Source organism: Triticum aestivum, chromosome 5D (assembly GCF_018294505.1).
Source record: "Triticum aestivum cultivar Chinese Spring chromosome 5D, IWGSC CS RefSeq v2.1, whole genome shotgun sequence".
Taxonomy (NCBI): domain Eukaryota; kingdom Viridiplantae; phylum Streptophyta; class Magnoliopsida; order Poales; family Poaceae; genus Triticum; species Triticum aestivum.
In genome coordinates this window covers 553,500,888-553,517,065 of record NC_057808.1, presented here as the reverse complement: position 1 = coordinate 553,517,065, position 16,178 = coordinate 553,500,888, and the positions used below count along the sequence as shown (strand labels likewise).

General features: G+C 46.8%; 1 pseudogene; it reads right to left on the bottom strand.

The window, feature by feature from the left end:
* Positions 1-11,454: 11,454 nt before the first annotated feature.
* Positions 11,455-11,593, bottom strand: LOC123126395 (uncharacterized; annotated as a pseudogene).
* Positions 11,594-16,178: the final 4,585 nt, after the last annotated feature.

Below are 16,178 nucleotides of genomic sequence, written 5' to 3'. Positions count from 1 at the left end.
TCTTCGTACATCAGTTCGCTCCCAATTTCCACCCACTCCCTTCTCTAATAAGATGGTGAAAGATTCCCAATTTCCACCCACTCCCTGCAAGAATGAGAGGCATGGAAGCGTATGCATCTCAGCAGGGACGCGTTCATGTTATATAGCGAGAACAGGATACAATCGGCGCAGGTTGTTGCCAGGCTTTGCCTCTACTCCAAGCTATACATGGATAAGATCTACTCTAGTCAACAACCTGCTATACAAGTTACACGCATACACAAAATACATACGTGACAACATGTCACGTAACACTAGCCTATACACAAATCTACAAGCCTATCATTTAACATCCTCCCTCAATCTTAACATGTCAAGGTTCAGATTGTTCTTGGAGGCTTGAAACCATCGGATTTGTAGAGGCTTAGTGAAACCATCAGCAACCTGATCTTCTGCCGGGATAAACTGTATCTCTAGCAATTTTTGTGCCACTCTTTCTCGAACAAAGTGATAGTCAATTTCTATGTGTTTGGTTCTTGCATGAAATACAGGATTTGCAGAGAGATACGTTGCACCCAAATTATCACACCATAGCTGTGACACATGTGATCTCCCAATACCTAGTTCATCAAGTAGGGTTTCTATCCACATTACCTCAGCAGTTGCATTTGCCAGAGACTTGTATTCTGCTTCGGTGGAACGAGACACTGTTGCTTGTTTCTTTGCATTCCAGGATATAAGATTAGATCCAAGGAAAATAGAAAAACCTTGAGTAGACCTCCTGTCATCTAGACATCCAGCCCAATCTGCATCAGAGAATGCACTTACTGCAGTCGATGAAGATCTGCACAGTTTTAACCCTATTCCAACACTCGCTTGAATATACCTTAATATTCTCTTTACAGCTGTCCAGTGCAAAGAATTAGGAGCATGCAAAAATAGACAGACCTTGTTCACAGCAAAAGATATGTCAGGTCTAGTCAAAGTCAAATACTGAAGTGCACCAACTATGCTCCTGTACCTGGTCCCTTCTTTTGTACTTAACAATTTTCCTTCATGGAATGACAGTTTATCTGTGGTGGACATAGGTGTACTGGAGGACTACAGTCCTTCATGCCTACACGCTTGATTATATCTCTGGCATAATTTTCTTGAGTTAACATAATACCATCATACATCGACTTTACTTCAATACCTAGGAAGTAATGCAACCCTCCCAAGTCTTTCAGTGCAAACTCACTTTTTAAATTTTTTAGCAAAGCTAAGGTAGCATCTTGTGATGAACTAGCAACAATTATATCATCAACATAAATTAACATAAAAATGATCACCTTCCCTTTCTTGAAGAAGAATAAGGAGGTGTCTCCTTTTAAGGCTTTAAAACCAAGTTGCTGCAGCTTTGTACTCACTCTTGAATACCAAGCTCTTGGTGCCTGTTTTAGACCATACAAGGCCTTGTCCAACTTACATATGTGATGTGGTTTTGAGCCATCCTCAAATATAGGTGGTTGTCTCATATAGACCTCTTCCCCGAGAACGCCATGTAGAAACACATTCTGTACATCCAATTGGCGAAGACTCCAACCCCTGGGAACAGCAATATATAGAACAAGTCTGATAGTAGCAGCTTTACCCATCGGACTGAAGGTGTCCTCATAATCAATGCCATAGCTCTGCTTAAAACCCTTGGCCACTAGCCTAGCTTTATATCTGTCTATCGTGCCATCAGATTTCCTCTTGATTTTGTATACCCATTACAGTCTATTATATTCCTCCCTTTCTTAGAAGGAACTAAATGCCAAGTTTTATTTTTCATGAGTGCATCATATTCTACATTCATAGCATTTTTCCAATTGTCATTGCTTAGTGCCTCTGTCACGCTTTGTGGTTCACTAGTGGAAGCAAAGTTTGCAAACCTGAACTTTTTCTTATACCTGACTGTTCCATCTTTAAATTTTGTAGGCTTCAAAATACCTTTTTGTGCACGTGTGGTCATCCGCGGTGGTGTACCGACACGCACCGGATCAGCGACCACAGAACATCCCAGTCCATCCGACCGGGCAGGCGTGGACAAATCTTCCTCGACCGCCGCGTTCCTGACTGGGCTCGAGTCTCCTGCGTGTGGGCCAGGAGATGGCGACCCACCAACACTCCTCCGCGCATCTGGTACGTCGAATGACGCGCTGCCAACCGCGCCTCGACAGCTGGCACGTGCCGACAAAGAGACATCCGGTCCTCCCGACCGAGGTCCTGATGCGTGACGCGCACTAGGCGGCGGGGTGGGGGCATCTGACCCACCCGACCAAGCGCCAGGCGAATCTGGAGAAGGCGGTGTCAGGAGATCCGCCTGGGGATCTGCAGCCGCACCTGCGCTAGATCCCGCAGGCGTATCTGCCTCGTGTCCCACGCCGCCAGGTAGCTCAGGAGTTTTCTGCTGCTGCATAAAATCATGATTTGGAGTGCCGTTTTTTCACCGCTGGCTCCACCAGGGTTAGTGTTATTAAACAAATGATCATCAGCAAAATATTCACTGCCTTGATCAGTAGGATTTAATAACTCCGGAGACAGCAAAAGCATTTCAGCACGTAAACGAGCGCCGGCATTAGGATGAAGTGTAGCGAAGGGAAAAATATTTTCGTCAAACACAACATTTCTAGAAACATAAACTCGTCCAGTAGAGATGTCAAGGCACTTAAAGCCTTTGTGAAGGTTACTGTACCCAAGGAAAGCGCATTGCTTGGACCGGAATTGAAGTTTATGATTATTGTAATGGCGAAGATTTGGCCAACAAGCACACCCAAAAATTCGAAGGATTGAATAGTTGGGTTTTTCATGAAATAACCTTTCAAAAGGTGTCTCAAAATTGATAACCTTGCTAGGGATTTGGTTTATCAAGTAGGTTGCATCAATGAAGGCTTCGTCCCAAAATTTCAAGGGCATGGAAGCTTGAGCAAGAAATGACAAGCCCACTTCGACAATGAGTCGACGTTTCCTCTCAGCTAAACCATTCTGTTGGTGAGCATGAGGGCAGGAAACATGATGAGATATTCCTATCCTAGTGAAGAAGGAGTTTAGTTTTACATACTCCCCTCCCCAATCTGTTTGGAGAGCAAGAATTTTCTGATCAAATTGTCGTTCTACAAGATTCTGAAAATCATGAAACATTTTGGAAAACCTCAGACTTGTGTTTGATAAGGTAAATCCATGTGAACTTACTGAAATCATCTATAAAGCTCACATAATATTGTTTTCTTCCTACTGTTTCAATAGCAGGACCCCAAACATCAGAAAACACAAGTTCTAAAGGAAACTATGATTCACTTGTTGAATTTGGATAAGGAAGTTGGTGACTTTTGCCTTTCTGACAGGCGTCACATATAGACTCATTATTGCAATAAGGCCCATTTGTCCCAGTTCATAAGGCCCATCTGTCCCAGTTGGGGAACCGGGACTAAAGGGTCGTTACTAATGCCCTAGGACTTTAGTCCCGGTTCTTATATAAACTGGGACAGATGGGCCTCCACGTGGCCGCTCCGGCGAGCCCAGGCAGGAGGGCCTCTGGTCCCGGTTGGTAGCACCAACCGGGACCAATAAGCTTCCACGCGTCAGCATTTCAGCGGCTGGTTTTTTTTTAAAGGAGGTGGTTTAGGGGTTTTGGGGGTTAATTTAGGTTGGTATAGGTAGCTAATAGAGAGATGTGTCCTCTCTTATCTCCGTGCTACTGCTACTGCTATGCCTAAACATGACTTAGATTGAAGTGAGGCAACATGTGGTGCATGTCGAAAGTAATACTAATCCTAACTTGATCAAGTTTGGATTGTACTACTTTCGACATGCACCACATGCATGTTGCCTTCACTTCAATCCAATCCATGTTCATTTCATCCACAGATATATAATAACTCTTCATGCTCGCATCATGCATCATCATAATAACAAGTCCTACTAATCATCATCATACAACTTCTACTCGTTATTAATAACAAGTCATACGATCATCATCCTGATAGTCATCGAACCAACCCTACTTTGTTCTTAGCACATGATCATCAGTATTAGGTAGGACCTAAATACCCTCTTTAAGGTAAAATAGCATAAAACAATATAGACCCTGACTCTCCATTATGGAGAATGGAGATCATCCTGTCTCCAATTCTTGCGCTTCGCTTCCTTTTGCTTCCAAGAACCTCCTTACGACTGTCCATACATTTTTTCCATTTATTGATTAGCATGTCTCCACTTCTTTGAGAAATCCGGTATGGACAGTTGAGATTCGTAGGATGACCTGGATATATGTTCAAAACACGAAGGCTGCCATTCTGATACATCAAATGAGGCACACAATCCTCTGGGATTCTCTGTTGAAAAACATAGTAATAACTTCATAGTTAGCAATGATGTACTAGTTTTAGAAGTATGCAAAAGATGCACGGATGTCGTAATAGTAAAATATCTTACCAGGGTATCTCCATGGTAGTTACCGTAGTTCAACACGTGCACTAGTGGCACGTATTGACCATAATGTTGAGGAGTTTGATTGTAGATATTGTAATTCTCAATATCAGTACAAAATCCGACCAGATGATTTTTCTCCTGATAAGTTAATTCGGAGCCATCGGTGTAGTGGGTTTTGTCTACCATGTTCCGCACATTGTTTGAACAATCAAAATAAGCTGTCAATGGAAATAAGCTGTCAACTATTTTGAAATAAACAATATAAATTAGCTAATAACTATGTTTGAGAAACTCACATAGCTGTAGAACTGGAGGCGTATCAACAAGGACCCAAATGTCCATATTGTCTTGCTCGATTTTAGGATCACCAAGATCCATGGTGACAAGCATACCCTCATCAAAACCATACATCTTGCAAAATGCTTCCCAATTTTTGCAACCAAAATGGGTTACGCTCTCAGCATTATACAGATTTACTTCAAAATCCACATCATGATGGGTCCTTAGGTGAATTTTCTTCGTTTCAAAATTTTCATGGTCTTCAAAATCCATCTTCTCCAAGACATAGCGTCTTGCATGGCATGGGATAAGCTATACTCGAATGGTAAAAGATGAAAATTACACGTTGAAATAGTTGAAGTCATGCTTAATTACGAAAAAAACACTTGTCGCCCTTGCGTACCGTTTCAACATCGAAGGTCTCCTCGAGCTTAATGCTGAAGCGCCGATCATCGTCCAGGTGAGGCCTGTCGCACAAACCTCGATCGTCGTGGCACCACCCGCACTCCCCCGGGAGACTTTCGTCGTCCGATGATGACATTTCCTACGTTCATAATTCAAAGATTAAACTTGTACAATTAAATATATGTACTACAAAAACTAAATTAGATCATTATTATTCATCACGGGTTGACTATCGGTTTGTCGAGTCTTTTCTTGAAAACTCTCAGCTCACGTGGTGTATACATTCGACCGTTGGTGATGGTCGCTCCTCCATTTGTCCCCGAGTGCATTACACCAAAATGTCTAGCACACGGGAACGAAGGAGAAGCGACCCCCACGACAACAGTCGGGATTCTTCGTCCTCTCATATATATATGGTGGAACTCTCCCTCACTGATTCCTCTCTGACATTTGCGACCGTCGGTGATGGTAGCTCCTCCTTTCGTTCCCGAGTGCATTACACCAAATTGTCTAGCACACGGGAACGAAGGAGAAGCTACCCCCACGACAACAGTCGGGATTCTTCGTCCTCTCATATATGGTGGAGACTCGACAGACTTAAAGTCAACCCGAAATATCGTTTAATTATCTTTCTAAAAGAGGATTTGGCTGGTCTCACCTCGATGTCGGAGGGGGTCGGTGACGGGGACGACGGCGGGGATGATGGAGGGGCCGGGGGCTCCTAGATTTCTGTGAAAACAAAAACCCTATAAGCTATCAACTAATCATATGCATATGCCTTGCATAGTGCTCTCCAATTTTAGCATTCAAAGTAGGAGTAGTTTTCCAATTTGAGCATTCAATAAGCAAAATCAAATCGCAAAATAAAGTAGTATTCAAATTAGGATGCATTCAATTATAAGCAAAACTACATCATCTCCATGCGTCCGTACATCGTCGAATATTATCACTAATACACCTCGAATACTATCATACATATCGCCAGTACAGCTAGAACCGTAGCGCCCGACGGGTATCGGCGCGGGCGGTGGACACCCAAAGGGAAGGAACCATCACAGGATCATAGCTCCAGTGAGATCCCTGAAGAACCTGCCAGGTATTGTCGAACCTGCCCTCCAACGCAACCATGTAGCGACGGACGTGCTGGTCCTCCTCGCTGACACGGTGACGTACCACCTCCGCGGTGTCCGGAAGCCTCGGCACCGTCACTGGCCCACGCGACCGCCACCAAACAAGGATCGGGTCAACGACGGGCTGGCTCCTCACCAACCTACGCCCCCCGGAAGGTAGCACCTCCCAAAACCAGCCCGGCGGAGCCCAGTCCCGGACATGGCCCCTCTGATCAAGCCGGCCTCCTCCGCCGAGTCGACGACGAGGATGCGGGATAGGCATCGTCGATGTCGATGCGGGAATAATTGCTTTAACTAAAAAAACAAACTAGTTCTATTAATTTCCTTACTATAAATAGAATAAAGTAGTACTTACTAAAAATAAACTAGCTAGTTTAACTAGTTCTATTATTTTTCTAACTAATTCTATTAAACACTTTCTAAGTAGTACTTACTAAAAGTTATCGGGGAGGGGGGTACGTATATCGACAACGACATACCCGATAAAAAAATAAGAAGAGGAAGAAGAAGAAAAAAAGAGGAGAAGAAGAAAGGAATAGAGGAGGAGATCGAAGAAAAAAAAGAAAAAAAGAGGAGAAGAAGAAGGAATAGAGGAGAAGAAGAAAAATAGAATAATATATTATTCTATTTCTTCTTCTTCTCCTCTATTTCTTCTTCTTCTACTCTTTTTTTCTTCTTTTCCATCTTCTTATTTATTTCTCCTCTTCTTCCTCTCCTCTTCTTCTTATTCTTCTTCTTCTTCTCCTTCTTCCTCTTCTTATTTTCCTTTTTTCTCTCCTTCTTTTTCTTCTAAATATGAACATACATAAATGACTTTGATCATACACAATTTTCAGATTCCTACACAATATGAACATATACATAAATTGACAAAGAAAATTCTATGAACAAAAAAATCATAAAAATTCTATGAACAAAATTACAACAGAAAAAAATCATAAAAATTCTATGAAAAAATTGATATATTCTTTGCATATATATGAACATACAAACATTTGCATATTCAATAATAATATCACCAAAAAAATCTAAACTACACATCTAAATTAATACATCTAAATTACAACAACTAAATTAACCTACACATCCAAATTAATACAACTAAATTACAAATCTAAACTACACATATATAATAGCTAGGGGGCGCGGCGGCGGCACCATTACAGGGAGGAGGAGGGGATCGGGGCGGCGCTCACAGGGTGCGCGGCGACGGCGACGAGGAGGCAGCGTCGGGGCAGGGGCGGCGCGGGGCGGCGACGGCGTCGGGGCGGGGCGGGACGGCGTCGGGGCGTGGCGCAGGGGCGCGGCCGGCGACGGCATGGGCTCGAGGGCGGCGGCGGACGGCGTCGGCGTGGGCTCGGGGGCACGGGCGACGGCGGCGGGGCAGCCTGGCGGCGTCGAGGAGGTCGGCGTCGTCGGGCGGCAACTGGCGATGAAATCTGAAAAAAATGCTAAGTGCTGGCTTATATAGGAAAAGCTTTAGTCCCGGTTCGTGGCACGAACCGGTACCAAAGCCCACCTTCAGTCCCGGTTGGTGCCACCAACCGGGACCAAAGGCCTCTTTTCAGCAGCCCAAAGGGCGGGAAGCAGAGGCCTTTGGTCCCGGTTGGTGGCACAAACCGGGACTAAAGGGTGGGCATTGGTACCGGTTGGTGCCACGAACCGGTACCAATGTATGCCTTTAGTACCGGTTGGTGGCACCAACCGGGACTAAAGGCCTTGTGCTGCCCGCATCGCGGCACGAAAGTTTAGTTCCACCTCACTAGCTGAGGGAGCTCGAGAGTGGTTTATAAGCCCCACTCCCGCTGCCCTCTCGAGCTCCTCTCAAATGCAGGCTTTCGGGCCTAAACACACTGTATCTGCCTGTGGGCCTATTGGGCCTTCTACGGGCCTGAATCCTGGCCCATGGGTGGGTTTCTAGTCGTATTCAGGCCGTGGTGGCCCAGTAGGTGGCGTTTTTTTATTTTTTCCCAGTTTATTTCTTTTCTTTTTTGCTTTATTTTTTTATTTTTTCTACTTACAACAAAATACTTATTTATTTTATTTATTTTGTTTCTAATTACTTATTTATTTTATTTTATGATAATTCTTTTTGCTATTAAAGTTTCTAACAAAAAAAGTTCTTTATGAAAATTCCTTTTGCTTTTAATGATTTTGAACAGAAAAAACTTTGATAATTTTAGTTGCATCAATTTTATATAATTTTAGTTTCAGTAATACTAGAGGTTGCTTATAATGTTTTGAACAGAAAATACGTTGATAATTTTAGTTTCATAAATTTTATTTATGTTATTAAAGTTTATTTTATTTTGTTTCTACTTATATATTTAATTAAAGTTTATTTTATTCTGTTTCTAATTACTTATTTATTTTTTATGATATTTGTTATTTTCCATGCATTTACTGTTTATTTTGAGCTATAAGACCCTGAAATTGAAAAGCACTAGAAATGAACTCTGAAAAGGTTGAAAGTTGGCATGGTATCATCATTTCACCCACATAGCATGTGCAAGAAAGTAGAGAGGGTTACGGCAAAAACTGGATGCACTTCGTGTACAAAACGGACAATCTCTTTCGAAGTATCAGGGTTTCATTCGGAAACTCGTCTGTTACAAAGGGATTTCATTTTTTTGAACTTACTTGAACTCCATAGTTTTTCTGTGTTCAAAATGCACCATTCAAAGCCACATCATCAATTTTCAACCCTTTCTGACTTCATTTGTTATTTTTCATGCATTTACTGATTATTTTGAGCTATAAAACCCTGAAATTGAAAAGCATTTCAAATCAACTATGAAAAGGTTAAAAGTTGGCATGGTATCATCATTTCACCCACATAGCATGTGCAAGAACGTAGAGAGGGTTACGGCAAAAACTGGATGCACTTCGTGTACAAAACGGACAATCTCTTTCGAAGTATCAGGGTTTCATACGGAAACTCGTCTGCTACAAAGGGATTTCATTTTTTTGAACTTACTTGAACTCCATAGTTTTTCTGTGTTCAAAATGCACCATTCAAAGCCACATCAACAATTTTCAACCCTTTCTGACTTCATTTGTTATTTTTCATGCATTTACTGATTATTTTGAGCTATAAGACCCTGAAATTGAAGGCAACATATAGCTCTCATGAATAGATAAGTGACCAAATTAATAGAAGTTCATCATCACATTAAAACCAAAGTACATACATAGTTCTCATTGAACAACATATATATAGCTCTCCAGAGCATCTAATTAAACCATACATTGAAATTATGTAAAACATTTCAATGCAACAACAAATGCGATCATAATCGCAACCAAGGTAACAATTGATCCAACTGCATAATGATACCAAGCCTCGGTATGAATGGCATATTTTCTAATCTTTCTAATCTTCAACCGCATTGCATCCATCTTGATCTTGTGATCATCGACGACATCCGCAACATGCAACTCCAATATCATCTTCTCCTCCTCAATTTTTTTATTTTTTCCTTCAAGTAATTGTTTTCTTCTTCAACTAAATTTAACCTCTCGACAATAGGGTCGGTTGGAATTTCCGGTTCAACCACCTCCTAGATAAATAAAATCTATGTCACGTTGGTCGGCATAATTGTCATAAACAATAAATGAACCAAATAGTTATAAAAAGATAATATATACCACATCCGAATCATAGACAGGGCGAGGGCCGACGGGGGCGGATACCAAAACTATCGCACTATATAATAAGAAGGAATAATAAAAGTAACAAAATTAGACAAGTATCTATCTGAATTAAGAATTTTTTTCTTTCAGAAAGAAGATAAGAACAAGAGGCTCACCACGGTGGTGCTGGCGACGAGATCAGCGCGGGCGATCGACGGCAGTGAAGACGGGGACGGGACTGGACGGACCGCTAAACCTAGACAAATCTCGGGGAAAATGGAGCTCGGAGGTCGAGTTTCGAGAGGAGAAAGATTAACTAGTGTGTCTCAGACATTTCATCGAACACCTCATGTGCATAGGAGGTGAGCTAGAGCACCCAAATGCCCTCCCCTCGACGGCCAGAAAAAATAGAGCACTGTGGAGTGCTCAGCTGCGGCGATGGGGTATATATAGGCAGCTCATTTGTCCCGGTTCGTGGCTAGAACCGGTACTAAATCCGGGCCTCCCGGTTCAAGCCAAGAACCGGGACCAATGGTTGTGGGCCAGGAGCGAGGCACGAACCGGGACAAATGGTTCCATACGAACCGGGACCAATGCCCACGAGGCCCCGGCCGGCCCCCTGGGCTCTCGAACCGGGACGAATGCCCCCATGGGTCCCAGTTCGTGACTGAACTGGGACTAATGGGCTTGCCATGCCCGAACGAAAGCCCTGTTTTCTACTAGTGATTGAGATAACTAGCACACGGGAGATTATTCTGACTAATGACTTTGCTAACAATAACAGAACATGGATGCCCAAGACGTCGATGCCACCTATCCGAGGATATCTTGGCAGCACCTAGCGCTTGCTTCTTGACGTCGGACCCCGTGTGCCTAACCGGGTAGAGACCTCTTCTACCCCTGCCTCGAAGGAGTACCTTCCTCGTTCCCCGTTCCTTTACAAAAAAGAATGAGGGTGAATTAACAAAGGAGTCATTGTCAATGGCAAGACGGCTGGCAGAGATTAGACTTTTATTGGCTTCGGGCACATGAAGGATATTGTTTAAGTGTAGATCACGATTTCAGGTGTGAATAGCCGAATGACCAATATGTTTGATAACCATACCTGAACCGCTTGCGGTGTGAATTTGCTCGTTGCCGGTGTAGCGGTCGCGCACGGTCAGCTTCTCCAGGTCGCCCGTGATGTGGCCGGTGGCACCACTATCAAGATACCAGTTGGTGTCCACCCCGTACTGTGGAGCTGCAAGATTGGGCGACTTCTCCTCCATACCTTGGTAGGATTCGTCATAGCGTTTCCAGCACTTCCATGCCGGATGGCCCATCTTCCCGCAGATTTGGCATTGTACCCTGGGAGCATAGGCATGGTTGTTGTAGTTGCCCCGGCCGCCGCCGTTGTTGCCGCCATGTCCGCCACCACCGCGGCCTCCCGGCTTGGATTAGCCACGACCGCCGCGGTCACCATCATTGCCAGCTTGTCTACGGCCGTGGTCACCACCTCCGCCGCCTTGTTTGTGGCCTCGAGTGGCAGTGTTGGCGGAGGACTGCGACCCGCCGCCACGAAGATTCAGCCTCGTCTCGAAGCTGAGCAGCTGAGAAAATAGCTCGGCCGCGGTGACTGGTTCCATCCTGGAGCACATGGCAGAAACCACAGGATCGAACTCTTCATCGAGTCCGGCTAGGATGTGGGAGACGATGTCTTCCTCGTTCAGCCTCTTCCCTGCGGCGATCAGCTCATCGCAGAGGGTTCTGATCTTCCCGACATAGTCAGTGATGGATAGGTTGCCCTTCTGCAGGTTGGCGAGGTCGATCCGGATGTTGGTGGTCTGCGAACGGGTGCAAGATGCAAGCATCCCTTCAACCATGTTCCAGAGTTCCACCGAGGTGTGATAGGACGCGACCTGGATGGCTATCTCACGAGGAAGGGTCGTTAGAAGATAGGAGAAGACTTGTTGGTCTTGCGCATACCAGGTCTGGAAGTCAGGATTCGGCGCCTTCGCCGTGGTCTTGCCGTCGGAGGAGGTCACGTCGATCTGCATGGGCGGTGCTGGCTGTTCAACGTCGAGGTACTTCGCCATCTGGGCTCCCCGGATGGCGGAGAGCACGGTGGCCCCCCACATAGCCTGATTGCCCTCGGTGAGCTTCTCGGTGGCGGCGTGAGCGAATGGCGAGGAGGGGAAGGAACTTGAAGACGTCGCCATGGATGAGCTCGAGGATTGCTCTGATTACGATGAAAGAATGAGAGGCGTGGAAGCGTATGCATCTCAGCGGGGGCGCGTTCATGTTATATAGCGAGAACATGATACAATCAGCGCAGGTTGTTGCTAGGCTTTGCCTCTACTCCAAGCTATACATGGATAATATCTACTCTAGCCAACAACCTGCTATACAAGTTACACGCATACACAAAATACATAGGTGACAACATGTCACGTGACACTAGCCTATACACAAATCTACAAGCCTATCGTTTAACACTCTCTTCTCTAATAAGATGGTGAAAGTTAGGGGACCGGCCATATGCAAGTCGCCTGAAAATTTATTTTGGGCAAGTCGCTTTTCTATTAGATTAAAGATCCAAAGGTCATCCTTCTTTCTTCTTCCTCCTTCAACCGTTCCTTCTCATACAAAATTGACTTACCCAAATTACAAATTCAGTCAAGTTACATATAGCTACCGTGGAAAGTTAGACTCTAAACTCCCAAGTCCAATCCCTCCAAAATTCTCATTCCCGCCAATCAAAAGGGTCACTTTATGTCTTATAGAACCCTTAAAATACCATTCCGCCGTCTAGTTAGCTCCAATCTAACATGATTTTGCCGTTATTAAATAAGTGTTCTCGTCATCTCGTGAACGACTGTTTTTCACTTGGCATTTGACACTTGCATTTGTTTTCATCCCAGGAGCTCGGTGCCATGCTCTCTTACGGCCCCCCTTCCTCTCGAGCTCTTTATCCGGTTCCCCCCTTCCTTCTACGAATGAATGTTTGAAACCGTCTTGATGTCACCATCTCTCCTCCTCCATCAGCGAGACGGCGACGAGGGAACAATCCTCGAAGTAGGCACGATCTAGACACATCAATTGAGGTGGTGGGGACTCTGGTTGGAAATGAAATGGAGGCACGCTGGTTAAGGTTAACTTTTATGGAATCCATCAGAGAAGACTTTGTCAACGGGTTACCCATCGACGTTGGTTATACATCGGAGACAGATTTGTAACTATCACATACGAACTTTAACACCACACATCTATGAGGGGGTCCGGCACACATTCGGTGATATCCCGGCTCCGCAATTTATTCAACTTGCTCTGTTATTATAGCAGTAAGCCACTGATCCTGGCATGATAATCACCACATGAAAAATCATAATAACATTCGGTGAAATTCCTTTTAACTACTCCAATACTAGTTTGTTAAATTGGGAAGAAAATTCAACCAATCATGCGGCTGTGCTAATTACATCCAGAACGCTTGAGCCTCAAAATTCCTATTGTGACTGAACACCTTGTAATAGCGAGGTGACCAGCAAGCTGTGGCCACCGGCTCACCGTCCTCGCCACGGTCCACACGGAAACTGGTGAGCCGGAGGAGACACTCCTCCTCCTCTTCCTTCTCGTACCAATGGTTGACCCCGTTGATGAACACCACCTTCTTCTCCTTCTCCTTCTCCTTCTTGGGTCGTAGGCGCTCCATGATGCAGTACTCGCTGCCACCATCACTCGCCACCATGGGCATGAGCTTCGCATCAGTGTGCCTCCAGCCTGCCGCGGCGTCCTCATCCAGGCGGAACAGATGCTCCCTGCCGACCTTCCACTCGGCCGGGTGGTAAGTGACGTCGCCGATGCAGAGGCGCACGTCCGTCACGCGCGGGCGATACATGTCGCCTTCGTCGTTGAGGGCGTGGAGCCCGAGCCATGCTCCTAGCTCGCCGTCGTAGTGGGCGTGGCCATGGGCCGGCAGCTGCCAGTTGCCGCGCCGCGTCCACTCGCGGGTCGCCGTGCTGAAAGAGAAGGTGCCGACGCCTAGACGGTACCTCAGAGGGTACTCGCTCCTGTTCGTGGATCTCACAGACACGAAGATCTCGTGCACATGCTCGTGCGGCTGCCCGTGCGCCGCGTACGCCATGATGTAGTCGGTACAGAACGGGAGCGTCAGAGGTGTCGGGGAGGACGGTAGGGTCCGAGGAGTCGCGTCGGCGCTCCAGCACCACCGCGGGTAGTTGGACAGTGGCTGCCAACCTATCCACCCGCCGACGTCGTCGTCGTGCACGTCGGACTTGGCCTCGAGCATGTACAGCCTGTTCCCGACGGCCATGGCTGCCTTGTGGCCATGTTGTAGGAAGCCCCTTGGGACCTGAGGCGAGACGGCCATCGCCGCCGCCTTGGTGTCGTAGATGAGGAGGACGCCGAGCTGGCCGGGCCAACAGCTGTAGCGCAAAGGGGTGCCTATGGCGACGATGCTGCTGCCTACGGCGGCGAACTGCGCGCGCTCTCCGACGGTTTTAAGCACGACACGCAGGAGTGGAGGGTCCGGGAGGGGCCGCGCACCGCCGCCGTCCAGATCGTCATCGCCGTCCTCGGGGCCGAGGTCCAGCTTGTGGATTCCTTAGCCGTCCTTGTGGTCGTCCAGCACCACGTACAGATGCCGCTTCGTCGCGACCTCGGCATGCGAGTCACCGTGAGAGTTGGAGGCGTAACCTCGTGTGCCGATCGGGCCATCTCGGCCGAGAACGGCGGTGGGCGGCTGGCATGGCGGCGGACTGGCCGGAGACGGGAGATGAGGAGGAGGTGAGATCGACCGATGAACGATCGCCAGGCCCATGACATCGTGCGCCGGCCGGAGACTAGGGTTTGATTTAGGAAGACCAAGGTAGAAAATGGATTGACTACTCGTGGATCTCAATCTGCGGCCGGCCGCCGCTCCCGACGCCGATAACTGCCACACGTGTGGTGTATCGGGTGGTTGTACCGCACGCCATGTGTGGCACGGAGACAACCCCGCCCGCGCCCGCACGACAGCGTCCGGGCGCACCACCGCCACAGCCCGCACGTTCGGTGCAGCGCGATCGCCCCGCACGAGCACGTCCGGGCGAGCGAGCACGCGGCCCGCACGACCCCGTCTCGGCCGTCGCCCCTCCCCGCCTGCGAGCCACATGCTCCGCGTGGCAGTAACCACACGTCCCGCCGTGATTGCCATGGTCCGGACCCTCTTCAGTTGCCATGTTGCCATGTTGCTGAATTGCAGTTGCCATGTTGCTGAACTACAGTTGCCATGTCGGACAATTACAGTTGCCATGGTTGCTCAACTGCAGTTGCCATCTTAGGTCAAGTGCCGGATGCCATTTTTGGGCAACTGCAGCTGTTGCCATGTATGGTCTGGTCTACTACAGTTACCATGATTTGAAAAACTTTAGGGGTTGCCACCTACTAACACTGGACAGTTGCCATGTAGCACTAAAAAAACATGTTTCGGGTAAAAGAGAGAGTTGCCATCTACTTACAAGCACACTAGGGCAGCTGCCATGTACCCTGCAAAAGCACATGGCAACTGATAGATTTTGGTGTGTGGGAGAGGAGATGGGCATGTGGGCGACGGTGGTATCTTTAGGAGTTGCCACCTACTAACACTAGACAGTTGCCATGTAGCGCAACAAAAAGACGTGGCAATAAATAACACGTTCGGATAAAGAAAAGTTGCCATCTTCTTACAATCACAAATAGGGCAGTTGCCATGTACCCTTCAAAAACATGGCAAATGACAGCTTGGGTGTGGGGAGTGGGAGAATGGGCAGTCGTGGGAGACGGGGAACAGAAGTGGTGCGCGGCGTGCGGGCGCGACAGCAGTTCCATCGCATGCCCCAACTGGCGACCGTTGACCGCGGAGAGAAAATCGGCGTGCGGGGGAACTCCCTCACACGCCACACGCACGAGCTGTCCTACGTGGCACACAAAAACAGCCTTTTCATGTCAAGATTCGTGCAAAAGGCGCTGGACGGCGATGAAGGCGTGTGGGCGAGTTGGCTAACGCCCACACGTGTGGGCATTAGTGTTTTCGAAAAAAAACTAACTCCGTCAAATCTCCTCCTCCGTTGGATTTTCCCACCACGCTGTTAAAGTAGTTACATACAGTAAAACAGAGAGAACAAAACAGACTTGTCAAGCATTTGGTCAAATAAACAGAGCAATGCATTGCATACAGCACATTACATCCAATTAGACATGGAATGCAAGGCTTCATCTTACGCTACCTTCATGTATACAGCAGTTATGTCGATGATAGCACCACCACATCACATCCAC